Source organism: Falco biarmicus, chromosome 1 (assembly GCF_023638135.1).
Source record: "Falco biarmicus isolate bFalBia1 chromosome 1, bFalBia1.pri, whole genome shotgun sequence".
Classification (NCBI taxonomy): Eukaryota; Metazoa; Chordata; class Aves; order Falconiformes; family Falconidae; genus Falco; species Falco biarmicus.
Genome location: NC_079288.1, coordinates 124,472,241 through 124,486,936, shown reverse-complemented (window position 1 = coordinate 124,486,936; position 14,696 = coordinate 124,472,241). Strand labels below are relative to the sequence as shown.

Sequence of the window (14,696 nt, the reverse complement as noted above, 5' to 3'; positions counted from 1 at the left end):
TGATGAACTGGTGGTACTGTGACCTTGATTTCAATGTTTTTAAACGTCACCAGAATTATGTCCAATGCATATCTTTATTATCTGGTCCTAATCTTTGAATTTTACTTTGCCAGGAATAAAAGAATGTGTCCTTACTGTAATAACTTGTGTCTACTACTGGAGTACTAGAATGAGTTAGAGCTTGTTTTTCATTTATTGGGGTTTTATTTGTTCACACTCTGAAATACTGTTATTTTTTTTCCTATGGTCCCAAGGCAGCATTTCTTAGCTCATTCTGTGACAGTGTCTCTATTAAGACATAATTTCCACTTGTCCTGCATTTGTGATTCTTAATTCATGAGGGGAGACAAAAATAAAAGGAAATATAGATCTTATTGTGGGTATATTTCTTATTTATGGTACAAAAAGATTCTTATTGCAATTAAAAGTTTATTTTATATTAAGTTAACATATTCATGTTGTTTTGACTTCTCAACAGGCAATAATTTGAATTCTAACTTCATGCTTTCATTGAGAACATAGATTCTACAGCAAGGAAGTAACGGTAAGTGTTTACATGTTATAACTTCTCTTCTTTTTTTTTTCTTGTGTGCGGTTTTGTTTGGTTTTTTTTTTAAATAAATACGTTTTTTAGAAGTCTTTGATGCTTACTCTAAGTGTGTCCTGGAAAACCATTATGACTACCAGCTACAGGCAATACGGAAATTCTACAAGTAGGGTGTCTGTTTCAGATGATTCTTCTTCAGAATATTCATTTATCTTTCAGGAAAAGGAAAGCCAAATCGGAGTAAAGGCTTCTATTTCACTTGGCTGTGATTCTTAGTGCTTTCACTGAATACCATAATTGTATTTTTTATAAAATATTTTTTAAGTTATTAGAAAATAGTGGAATAGTCATTATATCTTTACAAGAAGTTTTACTATGTTTTAATGGGTAACAGGAAACCTGGAAAGAAGAAAGATATTATGTTCGTAGTGTCAGTGTTCTGAAAGAGTAAACAAAGGTACAGAACTGGTTCATGATAAGTGATTTCCTGGTTATTGCATTTGTTTTTTGCAGCCAGGGTTAAAAATAACGTTGGACACGTGTCATCAACTATCATTTTTAAGTCTTCATTCTCTTTCCTGAAAACACTATTCTTTTTAAGAGCTGTTAACAGTCTCCATTCAAAACAATGCACAGTGAAGTTACTGTGTATGTTAAGACTTTATATCCTTTGTAGATGAATTTTAAACACATACCTGTTGTACTATTGAACATAAAAGTAAATGCGTTCCGGTTGCTGTGTTTATCACCAAGGGATTGATTTGGGAAGTTTATCTTTTATTAGCTTCCATTTTGGCTTCAGATTTTATTAGACATCAAATAAGCATTGTTGGAGGGAAACAGGCAGTCTTGCACTGAGAAGCAGAGTGGGATGTTGCTAGTTGGTGTTTCTGGCCTAAGGACATCACAGCCTGGGGCAATGTCTGGACAAGATCATAAAAATAAGCCCTGTAGTATTTGGAGGGGTCTGTAACAATCAGTGTCATTACAGAACTGTACTATTCAGTCTATTTTTGGTGGTGGGTTTTGGTTTTTTGTTGTTGGTGGTTTTTTGGTGTTTTTTTTAACTTAATACTAAATCTCTACCTGTGAGGTATCAAAACCAATTATACTAATCATCCACCTCCATAAGCTGTGGTACGATGAGTTGAGATAAAAATCTAATTAAACTTTTTAAGGATGCTTAGTATATCTCTTTATTTAATAAAATTATCTCCAGCAATTTTGGTGTGTATATAAATTGATGTAGAATCAATGGTTCGCTGTTTTTTTAACGGAAGAGTCAGTGGTATTGGGAGTGGGGGACAGTGCATGGAGGGATCAGAAATCAGACTAATCTGCAACATGAAAATCTTGGACTGATGTAAGATGCAGCGTTTTAGGAAAGGCTTCATAACCTTTCCCACATCAATTTCTTCTTATAGGGTGGTGGGTTTTTTTGAAGATTTATTATTTGTTGCTGATGGTCTGTTGTACTTGAAAGCAGCAGAGACCTTCTGAAGGATCTCTACAAATATTTACATAAAATGCAAACTGCATCTCTCCTGATCATCGCAAACTTGTTTAAACTGGCTTCCTGATGGCAGTGTGGTCTGTGCGGCGAGCAATGGTCTTTCTGCATGACGTGATACTATTATTTTTTGTAAATATGCCGAGGGTGTTCAGGCTTTGTTTTCTAATTTGTGTAATTGAAATGAGATTGGGAGTGAGCGGGTGGGAGCACATAACCCTACCGTGACAGTGTTTATTGAAGTAGTTGAGTTTCTTCCAAAGAAAACCTGGGACTTGTCTTGCGGAGAAATCGATAGGAAGAATTAGGTTTTCATTTTAGAGCTTTGTGGTACCTTTTTTTTTTTTTTTTTTTTCTTCCTTGATACTAGCTTTTATTTTTAACGGGGAAATATGTTTGTCACCAAATGTTATGGCATGATTGAGCCAAGGCATACCACTTGTCTGTAAGCAGTGAAGAAATACTAAAGATGAAAACATCTGCTAGATGTAGAGGTGATATTTTGTTCCAACATGGGGACAAATGCATTTTCAGGGTTCATAGGAGTTGCTTAACAGACAATATTTGATCTTGGGTATGAAGATCCATATTCTGCTTAATGGCTTACAGGTCTATCCCTTGAATATTTTTGGATAAAAAGGGAGGACTCTGTTGCTTTCCTACAACATGATACTGAAATATTCTTGCCTCACTACCAGTAAAGAAATCTTGTTTTGTGGAAAAAATCCTATTATGCATAAATATTTTAGGTGGCTTTTCAGGAATATATTCCAATGTCTAATGCATAGACTAAAAAAAAAAAAAAAAAAAGGAAGAAATGATAGCGAAGCAATTCTGTCCCCTTCTTTCCCCGATTCTTAAAACATCTAGAGGCCCAGTTATAGTTTATCCTGAAAACTCAGCAATTCTAATCCATTTTGTTTAAAGAGACCCTTTGAGGATTGCTCCAGTAACTAAGGTTAACTTTTATTTGTTTTCTGCATTCAGTTATATTTTTTGCCTGTGTAAAATACCCTATGACTTGAAGGAGATGAACAGCAGGGAACCCATTATCTAGCTGTCTCTTTAGATTACTATTCTTATGCATACTCATTGTTTAACTAAAGAAAGTTGAATACTAGAAGGGATATTGCATTTTCAGTATGTTATGCAATACTGTAGATGGTTGGCTTTCATTGAATCAGTAGCCTTATATTCAGAAATAAAGAGAAAGCAACAGATTATACTGTAATCAAAACCTCAAAAAATCAGTGGGTTTGGATGCCGCCTTGGAAGTTTTCTCAGTGGGAGTATAATTGAAAAAACAGTTTTAAATACTTGAATGGGCAAATTCACTGTATCCCCTGGAAAAGGAAACATGAAATTTTGGTAGAAATGTCAGAAAAGGATACCATCCACCATTACTGCATTATGCTAGTAAAATTACTCAAACTTTTTTCAGTTTTTGTATCTTCCATGTTTTAAAGTTCTATAAATTCTGATCTTTCTAATGCCTGGTTTTGGTGGTTTTTTTGGTTTTTGTTTTTGTGTGTGTTTGTGCGTTGTTGTTTTGGTTTTTGGGTTTGGTTTTGTTGGGTTTTTTTATTATTTATTTTTGGTATGTACATCTCTCAGTTCTATTTGTGTGGTGTTTCAGGTATTTTTCCTCTCCAGTAATTTGCTATATTATCTTTGGTAAAATGTGTAAAGAATTCTCTGTAGTTCTCAGCTCACCCTGAATCAGAGCCAGGGGAAGGGGTGGGAATAATTCATGTGAGATTTTTGTTCCTTTTTTTAATAGTACAGATTTAGCTACCAATAAAAAAATTAGAAAGTTTGTTATCTCAAGGTTGAAGAGTCACAGTGTGGACATGAAAGTGCTTCTCCCTTGATTTTTGCATCTCTAAAATGTGAGGAAACTGGGTAATCCATTTTGTTTCTACAGAATGCATTTTACTTCTGTCTGCCCATGTAACCCATCTATTTCTGGTGCTTGCACAGTTCAAAACCCTGTTGTTACATGTAAGCCCAGTGTACGGAAGCACAGGCCCCTTAAAAGGAACACTACAATAATTATAGAAAGTTTATTATTTAAATATAGTAATGTCAGTCATTTTGGGGACATTGCTTTTATTTTACTTAAAAATGTAAAATAGTGTATTCCAATTCACTTAGGTGAGACTTTTTAGAGCAATAACTGATAAAAAGATCCTGTGATACTATTGAACCAGATGAGCTTTGAGATGAGTGCATGATGCGTGTGGATTGGGGGGGGGGGGGGGGGGATTAGCTTTTTTGCATAAAAGAAGCATTGTTAGCATGGAATCAAAATTATGGCGATAGTCTGGAAGATATGCTTTCAAGGGTTACTTTCACAAATGAGGGTCATAACTAAAAGGCTCTTCAACTAGCACAGAACACATTAAACTGGAAGAACAAACAAAAAGCTGGTGTTGGCAGATCAAAGAAAATGAAAACATAAAAGATACTCTTAGAAGATCAGTTGGCCTTAATATCAGAATTGTAGTAATATCTTTTCTGTCTTATTCTCTTCTGGTTTACCACTTTCATGTATACCTTGATTATTTTAGCCACTGGTATAGTTTCCTTCAAAACGTTGTCTGTTTGCTGCCTGGAATTTAATGGGATAGTGAGCATTCAAACTTATGAGAAGATACTTGCATTCTTGTTTGAGAACAAAGTGTTATCAGTCTTAGGAGAATTAATTAAGTTCATGTTCTAACGGGAATAAAATTTTTGGCTGATTCTCTTTTACTTTGTTCAATTAACTCTAGCAAAGGTAAACCAAACATTGAGGAGTGTATCCAGCACATATAAAATGTACTTCTCTGTATATATGTAACTATACGCACAGGGACTTTAGCACAGGATAGCTGTAGAAAGTGAGGTGATACCTGGCTGTTTACTAATAGTGCATTTGTTCAGATCAGTCACAACATGCATTTCTGTACAATCAGTAATTTAAAAGGTTTCAGGTGCTAGACTAATAAGGACCATCTATGGTCTGAAGATAAAATTGAATCTGTCAACCCACAGACCATTCTTTACCTCTCTCCTTTTCTTTTTCTGTTTTTTCAACTGAAATTCTTTCAAATAGATAGTGAATGAGAGGCCAGAGTAACTGTTCTTGCTGGTTTTTTTTTTTCTTTCATAAGGCTTTTTCACTCATTCATTTGACTGAAAATAGGTCCACGCTATAAACAAGATAGTCCAATGTGTAAGCACTTTGTATCTTTTGACATTCTGATGAACTTACTACTCATGCAACTGGCTTTCTGCATGTGACTTGGGCTAGGTGCCAGCCTCTACGTTAAGCACAAATGTCTTGTGTAAGAGGGTTGGCCTAAGCTTTGATAATTACAGCTGCGATTCTGGTCACGCAGGAGTTGAGGGGTCAGGCTTGAGATTGTAAAATGCCTCTGTGAGACTGTAGCCTATGTCCTGACTAAAGCTGGGCAGACGGTCACTCTTCTAGCAAGGGAACTTTTTCCTAATTAGGGGGCAATGAGCTGCTCCATTACAGGGAAATCTGTGTCAAAAAGACTGAAATGAAATATAATTAATTTATCTTTCTATCTTGAATTAAGATGGCATTAAGCTACCACAGAGCTTCTACATAGCAAATAGAAAAAAGCACCCACGCAAACAACCCCCACCTTGGGCGGTCCCCAGATTTTTAGGAAAGAGATAGTAGGGAAAAGCACTGGTCCAAAAACCATATATGTAAATAGTAATAAACTCGTATAGTGAATGTTCTTGCTCATAGTTTATGCATGTAAAAGTACATTTTTGCTATTACAAATAAAGTCATTCTTGTTTAGCACAAAATATTTTCCTCTTGTCATCGAAATGTAGACTGGAACATATATATCAGTGAAAATTTTCAAAAGACATTGTTGTCGGGAGCACTGCTTGTTGTACCATAAAAGCCGCTGCTGGCTGCAAAACTGAATGGGACACAAATGTATTACTCAAAATATTACCTATACAATTTAAAATTAACATCAATTTCTGCTTCCATTAACATGTACAGATTAGCATAAAATAAACTTTGCCTTAAGAACTGTGAGGTAATTAACACAAAAAACCAAAACAAAAAAGATTTCCATCTTGGGAAAGGCTCTAAATGAAGATGGCTGGTGGCAAAGCAGTAAAGCAAGCATGATATATATTTTGTTATGCACTTTCCAGGCATCTACTTTGGGCCAATTTTTCTTTTTTTTTTTTTTTTTTTTTGTTGGATGGGGGAGAGGACCATTTGCTGGGCAAGGCAGGCCTTTGATTTGCTGCATATGAATATCACCGCAGAAAAAAAATTAAAAAAGCATTATTTCAGATTGCTGTAGTAAAAATACATTTTAATTGCTGCCTCCCTTCTGCAAGCCTTTTGTTACAGAGTGGCAATTATGGGAATCATGCTACAGTGTGTGTTAGTTGTCACTTTTAATGCTTAGCCATTAGCTACAATGTCAAGTTAAATTATGAGATTTTGATATTTTTCAGATCATCTGACACTGCTTTTCCTCAAACATCAAATAGGTTCACTATTGCAGAATACCCAGAACAGTCTACAATTTTCCTCTTTTTTCTAAGTGGGGAATATTTTTACGACCGTATTCTGGTGGAGTGCACTTTCCTGTTTAGTGCAGAAGGGTTTTTTTGGTGTCAAATGGATAGAGAATCCTATCAAATCAAGGGATCATAAAAGCTAGTTACTTGACACTGTAGTATAAAGTATAAGATGGGAAGTACAAAACTGTGGCTTTGCCTGGAGAGCTCCTAGCACCTCTCCTGTACCAAGGTCCTGAACTTCACCAGGAAGCATGAATAAATCCCCTGCAGTCACTAGAGACAGATTTATTTATTTCTTCAACAAATTAGTCCAACAGCTGGACATTTTAGAAACTATTATACCTTTCTCTCCTGTTAGTAACAGGAAATACTGCTTGTGTGGCATTCAAATGTGTGGGTTTGCCTTGTTCATAGTATGTAGCCTAATAATTTTAAAGATAACCTCAGCAAATATCCAATATGCAGTTCCAATGATTAGTATTACATACAGTATATTTTAAAATGAATCAGTATAACGCTGCATCAGCATTTCAAAGACTCCTCATGATTACTAGGGCCACAGAGGGGAGAATAAAGTGTGGAGAAGGTAATTAGAATGACCTTGCATTACTGAGCTGGTGAGTGGTACTGGATCTTTGTCCGCAGGTAATGCAGTTTTTCTGTAAGACGCTGCTTATCAACAGCGTATGCATACAGATATCAATGAAAGGTAGTGTGAATACCTACTTGTGAATATAAATAACCAAGTATTGCTTATATTTTCCAAAAGATTTACAGTTTAACTGAGCTATTAATGAAGTATTTTTTTCTTATCCTTATTTTTGTTTTCAGCATATTCTTTAATTATTACTATGCTAACAAGATTTTTACGTTAGTGGTGCTTTAAATTGGGCAGTGTGCCTTCTCTAACAGTTAATAGCAGAATTCAGGTTACAATTCACTACTATGTGTTTAGGTTAATAATGGTTTATAACTTACCATGCCTGAAAATTTCTATAGAGGTAACACTAGATCTTGGTTATCTTTAAAATAGATTATTAATATACATAATCTACAAATGCTTTTTTGCTTCTTAGTTTGCATTTTGTTTTTAGAGTTAGGGAAATGCTAACATTTGTCTTAAGTGACTTGTTTAAAAGTAGCCTACAGAATGCTGGCAGCCTTCTAAAATACATGTAAAGGAACACTAATTTTAGTTGGGCATTGAGTTGTATTTTCTCTTCCCAGTATTTTTTGCCGTTTACTTGTATTGTAACCATGGTAAGCTATGCGGAACTCACTGTGAAGTGGTCTACTCAGAATGTGCCAGGTTGTCTGTAAGCAGCCTTGGGACACGAAAGTTTGCTTTGCGACTACATAATTGCTGCACCAACATTTATTTACCCAGGATACGAAGTGATGTAATAATTGTGTTAAGTTGATTGATAATTCTGAAACTGTAAGGTTTATCTGTTGACCATTCATTAAAATTTTTTTTGTTTGTTTTTTTCTTTTGGTTTCAGGTTTTGTTGGGTTTTGGTCTGGTGTTTGTTGGGGTTTTCTGTGATTTTCTTTTTTAACTTCTGATCGCTGTTTGTATATTGACTCAGTTTTGAATACATTAATCTTCTAAAGAACAATTGGACTTTTTGTCTAAAGTACATTGTTTAAGATAATTGTCTAAACCAAAACTGATGTGGCCTCTGGTATGGGATTTTGAAAATTAAACCTTGTAGAATGGATTAAATAGAAAAAAATTCCCACTTTTCTTTCTCTTCATGCAAGTGGATTTATGTTAGCCCACTTCCTACCCATATTTCACAGTCTTGGCAGAAATGAAGTATCAGCAATGCAATGCCTAACACATGTTTTTATGCATTTGTTATTTTTTATATATTCTATAAATGCATATTTATATATAATGTATTCTGTATATTATGTAACTCACGGATATAAAGCTGTCTGCTTTATATCCGTGAGTTTTCAATGCTTTGTACATTGAAGATCCATGTATACCAAATAACTTAAAAATATTACCTGCATAGGAAAACTACTAACAAACTCCCAAAGTATTTCAATACATAACAACAGCAGTTACCAAGAACAAGAAGCTGCTTCAGCTCCACAGAAGGAAAAACTAATTGTCAGGTAGAGGGGAAAAGGTCTTAGGAGACAAATACATTGCTAAGGGCAGAATTTTCACCTCAAGTCTATGGAATTCTATGGAGGATTAATGTATGTCCCAGTTTCAACAAGCTCCTCTGGAATTAAAAAAAAAAAAAAAACACAACACAAAGGAAATATTATAGGTTCTTTGGAAGAAGAACTAAGCTAAATATGAAGTCTACTGAAATATGAGGTCCCTGTCACAGGGTGATTTCATCCTATGAGCTGGTGCAGTTTACAGGGAAGGGAAAAGATCGACAAACTGCCTAGCTTTTCATTTGCAAATAGTTATTGAGAAAATGCATCATTTTGACAGTCTTCTGATTTTATGCTAAATGAAATGTTCACTTGGGATTTATCATCCAGTTTAAAAGATTTAAAGGCTTACTGGAATAAAAACGAAACCAAACAAACCCCACTTAACTGTAGAATTAAATTAGTTTCAAATAAAGCAAAAAGTAATGTTGTGGGTATTTCATTTTGACTATTACAAGTTCCATTACACATGCACTGGAGTTATCTTTGTTTTGTGTATCTCACTGGTCAGTTGGTGTGCTGAATAGGAAAATTTATCATTTGTAAATCTCTAATTTAAAATCTATTTATGAGGAGACCAGTGTTTACAATACAACAAATATAAGCCTCTTCTCAAAGTTGTCAAGTAACTATTGTAAAGGGGTTTTTTTACCACAATTTAAGTGGACATGTCTAGGCTTGCAAATGATGTATAGAGCAATCCATTTCTCTTTCCTTATGTCAAACAAGGTGGCATTATGGTTTGGCAAGGCACTGTACGCATAGAGGTAAAGACCATCTCGAGGTGACAGTAACAACTGAAGAGGAGCCACTCCTGTTAGTGGTTGTAACCTTTTAACGGGGACTTGTCCTCGTTGTCATATTTGTTCTTTTAGCTGGTACTGTCCAGTACTACTTATTGCACCAACTCACACAATTGTGGAGCTCGAGCAGCAAAATAGTCCTTGAATTGCTTCAGCTGTGATTTGAACCCCTGTTGAAATGTTCCTGAGTACGTTTCCCTGCTTCCTGATCTCATGTGTTGGGCATTACAGGAAGACTAGATTCAGATTCACACCAAGTCTTGTGGATTAATTATGAGATTTGTGAGAAAGAAATGTCAGAGTTTAAATAGATTTTATTTAATTAGATTTTTGCAGAAAATATATACACAAATTAATTCCCCAAAACAACAAATTTGGTTCTTTTCTTCAGTGTATATAGACTTCTAGTTTTACTCAAAACTGAGAAACTACACAAGTTATTTGCTTCTACTGTTTAGATGTTGGCTTTCTTTAAAGCAAAGTTGGAAGAAAAACAGTGACTGAAATCTAAATTTTCTCTAAAAGTATTTCAAATGTCAAGGCTGTTGGGGTTCTAGTACGTAAAAAACCTATAATAGGATGTATGGGTATTAATTAGTGCGAGCCAAGCTACAAAATCAGGTACCTGCACCTGTAACACAAAAAAGAAATGTTTTCCCCTAAATTCAAAATACTGTAAGGCAAGTATTATAAAGCTTAGTATAAATGCAACATAGATCTCTACCAGGTGTTTTATTAAAAAGACACCTCCTAGACTATACTAATCCATTGTCTGAACTGCAATCTTGAGGTCTTTTCTTCTAAAACCAGGAAACCACTTTTTTCTTTCTTGAGACTTAATCTTTAAAAATCATCATGCTAGGGTACTCCTGAGTTCATGTTTGTTACACAACATTAAGTGCATTCTTTTGTAATCCTTCACTTGACACATTCAAGAATTTCCAACAATCAATTCACTATACTACACTTAAAAGCATGTCTTGTAATGTAGCATATTCCAACAGGCATTAGAAGAAATGTTTTCCAGGACAATTCAAAACTACATTCAGATGAGAAAACTAAGAGGTATAATATAGTGTAGTGTTATTTTTCATGGCTGGAGATATTTTTTTATTATTTTTTTTTTATTTATCAGCTGAAGTGTTCTGGGAATCTTAGAGTAACTATGTACTAGTAGAAATGATTCGAGGAACAATGAGGCACATACTCATAATTGCTGTCCTAGTTTTAAATTATTTCACAAGAATTCCCCAAGGACTCATATTGCTTTTCATAGTTTTAATATGGAAGTGGTCCTTCCTAAGGAAAAACTTGTAAGTATAGACAAATTAAACTCCTGTTCTCTATTACTAGCTTGTTTTGCATCCACGATTTTAACTTTTTTTTAATCATCTTGAAAAATTCCAAACTTGCATGACACAAAGACAACTTTTGTGAATTAATGCTTTGTATGGTACCTTAGTTTTCTCTTCTTTGCATTTATTCTCTCTTTGATATGTGGTGAACTCCATAAAAATGTGATCTATAGGTGAATTAGCAGGGGGGAGGAAGTAATAATTTTAAAATCCTACAGCTTCTTTCTGATGGCTCTAAGAAATACAAGAGGAACTGGCAACAACCCTATGATCTGAAAAAGCATTTTATCAGCAGTTTGACGTGGGTCTATGTAAAGAATTAGCATTAAAGCAAAGGTTGGCTTTCTCCTCTAAGAAATCAATTACGTTCTTTGGCCACAGCTGTGTAATGGCTAGAGATGAGTATGGCAGTGTTGCAACCTGGTTAGTTTGAAAAGGACGAGAAATCAGGATACAGATTTACTCAGTGTCTTTTATTGGGTAGCAGTTCTGCCACTGGTCTTCTGTCCATCACTGTTCAGAATTCACTGAAGTCTTTGGCTTCACTAGCTCCCCCTTTTCACTCTTTGGTGGCTTCAGACTGTAGATTACTCCAGGACTTATGGTGAATATCTCAACCCAGCCCCAAGGTTTCCTGTTCCACTTATGTCTTTCAGCTATGTGGCTAACTCTGCTTAAGAACTTCTGGGACCTACAGAAGGGTAGTAATTTCCATTGTAGAAATTGCACTCATGAAAACCTGAAATATGAAAACACTCCGTATTTCATATCCAGTGAGGAAGATTTTCAGAGGTTTTGAATTCTGAAAACAAAGCAGACGCAACATACTGGAGATTAGTCATTACACAAGCTAGAATGACTTTTGGAAATATATTAAAAGCTTGCAGGACCATATTATATTTTCAAATTTGTGATGCTTTACAAGCCTAGGTAAGCTTGGGAATTCTGTTTATTACAATATGCTCCCTTTACACAATTTGCTTAATAATAGATTGTGCAGATTTTCAGATCACTTTCTTAAAACCTGGAATTGAAACTGATTCCACTAAATATGACTTAAATGTGTTTTGTGTTAAGTTTGTTAAAGTAAGAATATAAAAGTAGGAGCACGGAGGTCTTGCTAAACTCCAGGTGCTCAAAGTGAGAACAACCAATATGTAAATTATTGAGTTTTCAGGTCAAATGAAGCTGAGTATGTTTCTTGAAGCAATTCGCATGCAGATTGTTACAGAAGGCACAGATTCTGAATTAGCAAAAATCAGGATCTCAAGTTAGCACTCTATTACTCTTCAAAATCAAAGAAACAATAAGAACTATTTTTTAATAACTCTAGCTGTGTAGAAGGAGTGTTAGGTGGTTCTCTTTTTTTAACAATGCAAGTTCTAAAGAAACATGTTAAATAAAATGTTCATACTTTTCATATTTGGTTTCATATTTCTTCTCATTGTTAACCTACATGGATATAATTCTTAATGGTTTTACATACTGCAGTAATATTGGTTCTGCAAAGTAGACCAGAAAAGAACCTTGTTGACCTTTCTTTTTGATGAGGAAGTTAATAGTTAATAACTTTGACAAGTTCTATCTAAGTGTACATGAATACTTCATAGAGCTGAATGCAGCTCTTAATCTTAGAGCTATTGTGCCAAACTTTCTGCAGAGCAACTTCTATATTTTTTTAAGGATTTTGTCAATGTGAAGACTGAGTCTAAAAACAAACGACAAGTGAGGTGACTTTAAAAATATTCTATATTTTTTTAATACTTGTGAGTTGCTAGTGTTGCATACTGATTCATACAGATTGCTTCAGAATTCTGCTAATAAAAGATTAGGGGTGACTATTTTTGATGTAACAGCGTGTAACACTTCTGTAACATGTATCATCCTTTGGAGGGTGGGGAGAAGTCTTACTTTCATGAAATACAAATACTGAAAATATCCTAGGTAATGCTAAACTGAGGTCTGACTCAACATCTGTGGGTAACGAGTATTTGCACTAATGCAGTATGCATCGCTTAATGTACAATGGAGTTGATCTAGACATACAATATTATTCCTTAAAACTGTCATTTTTACAATTGCTGTTTCTGATTTTCTTTCAGTTGTTTGCCATGCAGTTCCCAAATGTATGCTGTCATATCCCATTTTCTTTAGCAAGTGAGGGATTTGAGGTTTTATGAGTTTATTGATCTCTGATACAAAACTATATTTTAAACCAAAAAATCCCAATATTTTTTTTCTATTCAAGGCTATGTCCATGCTTTGTGTGTTATCCGATAGGCACTTAGTAAGGTTTTTCACTTAAGAGGTAGGGAGAATCCTTCAAGGAGCCATATATTCCATGTCTGAAGAAAATTGATTTGGTATAAAAGCAGGTCCTCACTGAAAACAAGCTAAATAACTGGCACTGAATATTCTGGTTTGTGTGAACTTGTTAGCAGTTTTTGTTTGTGTACTGTTAAAGTTTTTCAAACCAACCTAACCCCTGCCCGCCCCACCCCAAATACAGTAAGGATTTTATGCAGTACTTCAAAAAGAGGTGTGTGATTACCTTTTCTGTTTTTTTCCCCCTCCCTCAATTCTCCACTTTCCCAAGTCAAAGAAAATATTAATTCACCTTTAATAGGTAACAGTAATCTCTTTTTAGAGACATAGATCTATATTTATCACTATGGATGCAGACACATGATCAAACTATAACAGCTTAATGAGCTGCGAGGCTTAGGCAACTGTGGTAGGTGTTGTGGACGTGCCTAAGAGAGGTTTCTGATGGACAGAAAGGGACATTTCAGAACACACAGAGTCAGAAATGTCTGCTCCCTGCTAAGTTTCAACTAAGCCAGTTCTTGTTATGCTGTGAAACTGATGGTGTTGTATCAAATTCTTGTGTTTTGCTGTTGGTCTTGCTTTGGGCGAACCCCTACTGCTCTGTGTTTGTTTGCCTGTGTAAAAACCCACATCTGTTTACTTTGAATTGTTAGGAATTGTTAGTATAGGGTTTTCTTTGAAGGTTCAAACTCTTCTGGAGCAGGATGTATCCCTTAAGAATGCAACCACCCTTTTCCTACTCTGTTATATGCAGCCTGGCCTTTTAGGGCAGTAAGGGATGCTTGGGAGCATCAAAAGCTCCCTTTTATTTTTAATTTTTAAAAATTTTTATGTTTTTTTTTAAAATATTTTTTATTTTTTAAAAGAGCCTTTTATCAAAAGCACTGCATGGCAACACCTGAATTCAACCTGCAGCTCTCAAAACATGACAAGCATGACAAGGCAAAGAAATGCTTTTTGGATACACTGGTCATAGGATGTAGAGACTTCTGCGCAGGGGCAATCTATTATTTTGGGAAACTTGCCTGATGTTAGTTTTACAGGGGATACTAGTAATTGCTCACAAAGCAACTGTGACTTTGGGGGCTGTTATGGCCAACAGAATAGAGTGCTGGAATCAAGTAACAGAAACAAGACAAGTTAAATGGGAGCCTGTTAGCTGTGTTTTGGGGAAAAAAACGTCAGAATCCAAATTTAGATCACTTTATTTAAAATGGCTACTGGGACACTTATTAAACTGCTCTTACTTTATACATGCTTTTTTTCAGGGATCCTGTTTCATGTGCATGCACAAGGATGTATGCAAAATGTGCTTATTCTAAGTTTAATATTGAAGTACTGTATTTGGGGTGGTATTATCTATATTAATTGAAAAGTTAACACCCACAAAATGTATCATT

General features: G+C 35.1%; 1 long non-coding RNA gene across 2 annotated transcripts in view; it reads left to right on the top strand.

Moving 5' to 3' along the window:
* The window catches only part of LOC130143954 (uncharacterized), a 631,756-nt gene that overhangs the window by 355,741 nt on the left and 261,319 nt on the right, over positions 1 to 14,696 (top strand). For both annotated transcript variants that reach the window (XR_008819941.1, XR_008819942.1), the window contains exon 4: positions 479 to 544. This is a non-coding gene — a long non-coding RNA (uncharacterized LOC130143954). The remainder of the gene's footprint in view (positions 1 to 478; positions 545 to 14,696) is intronic.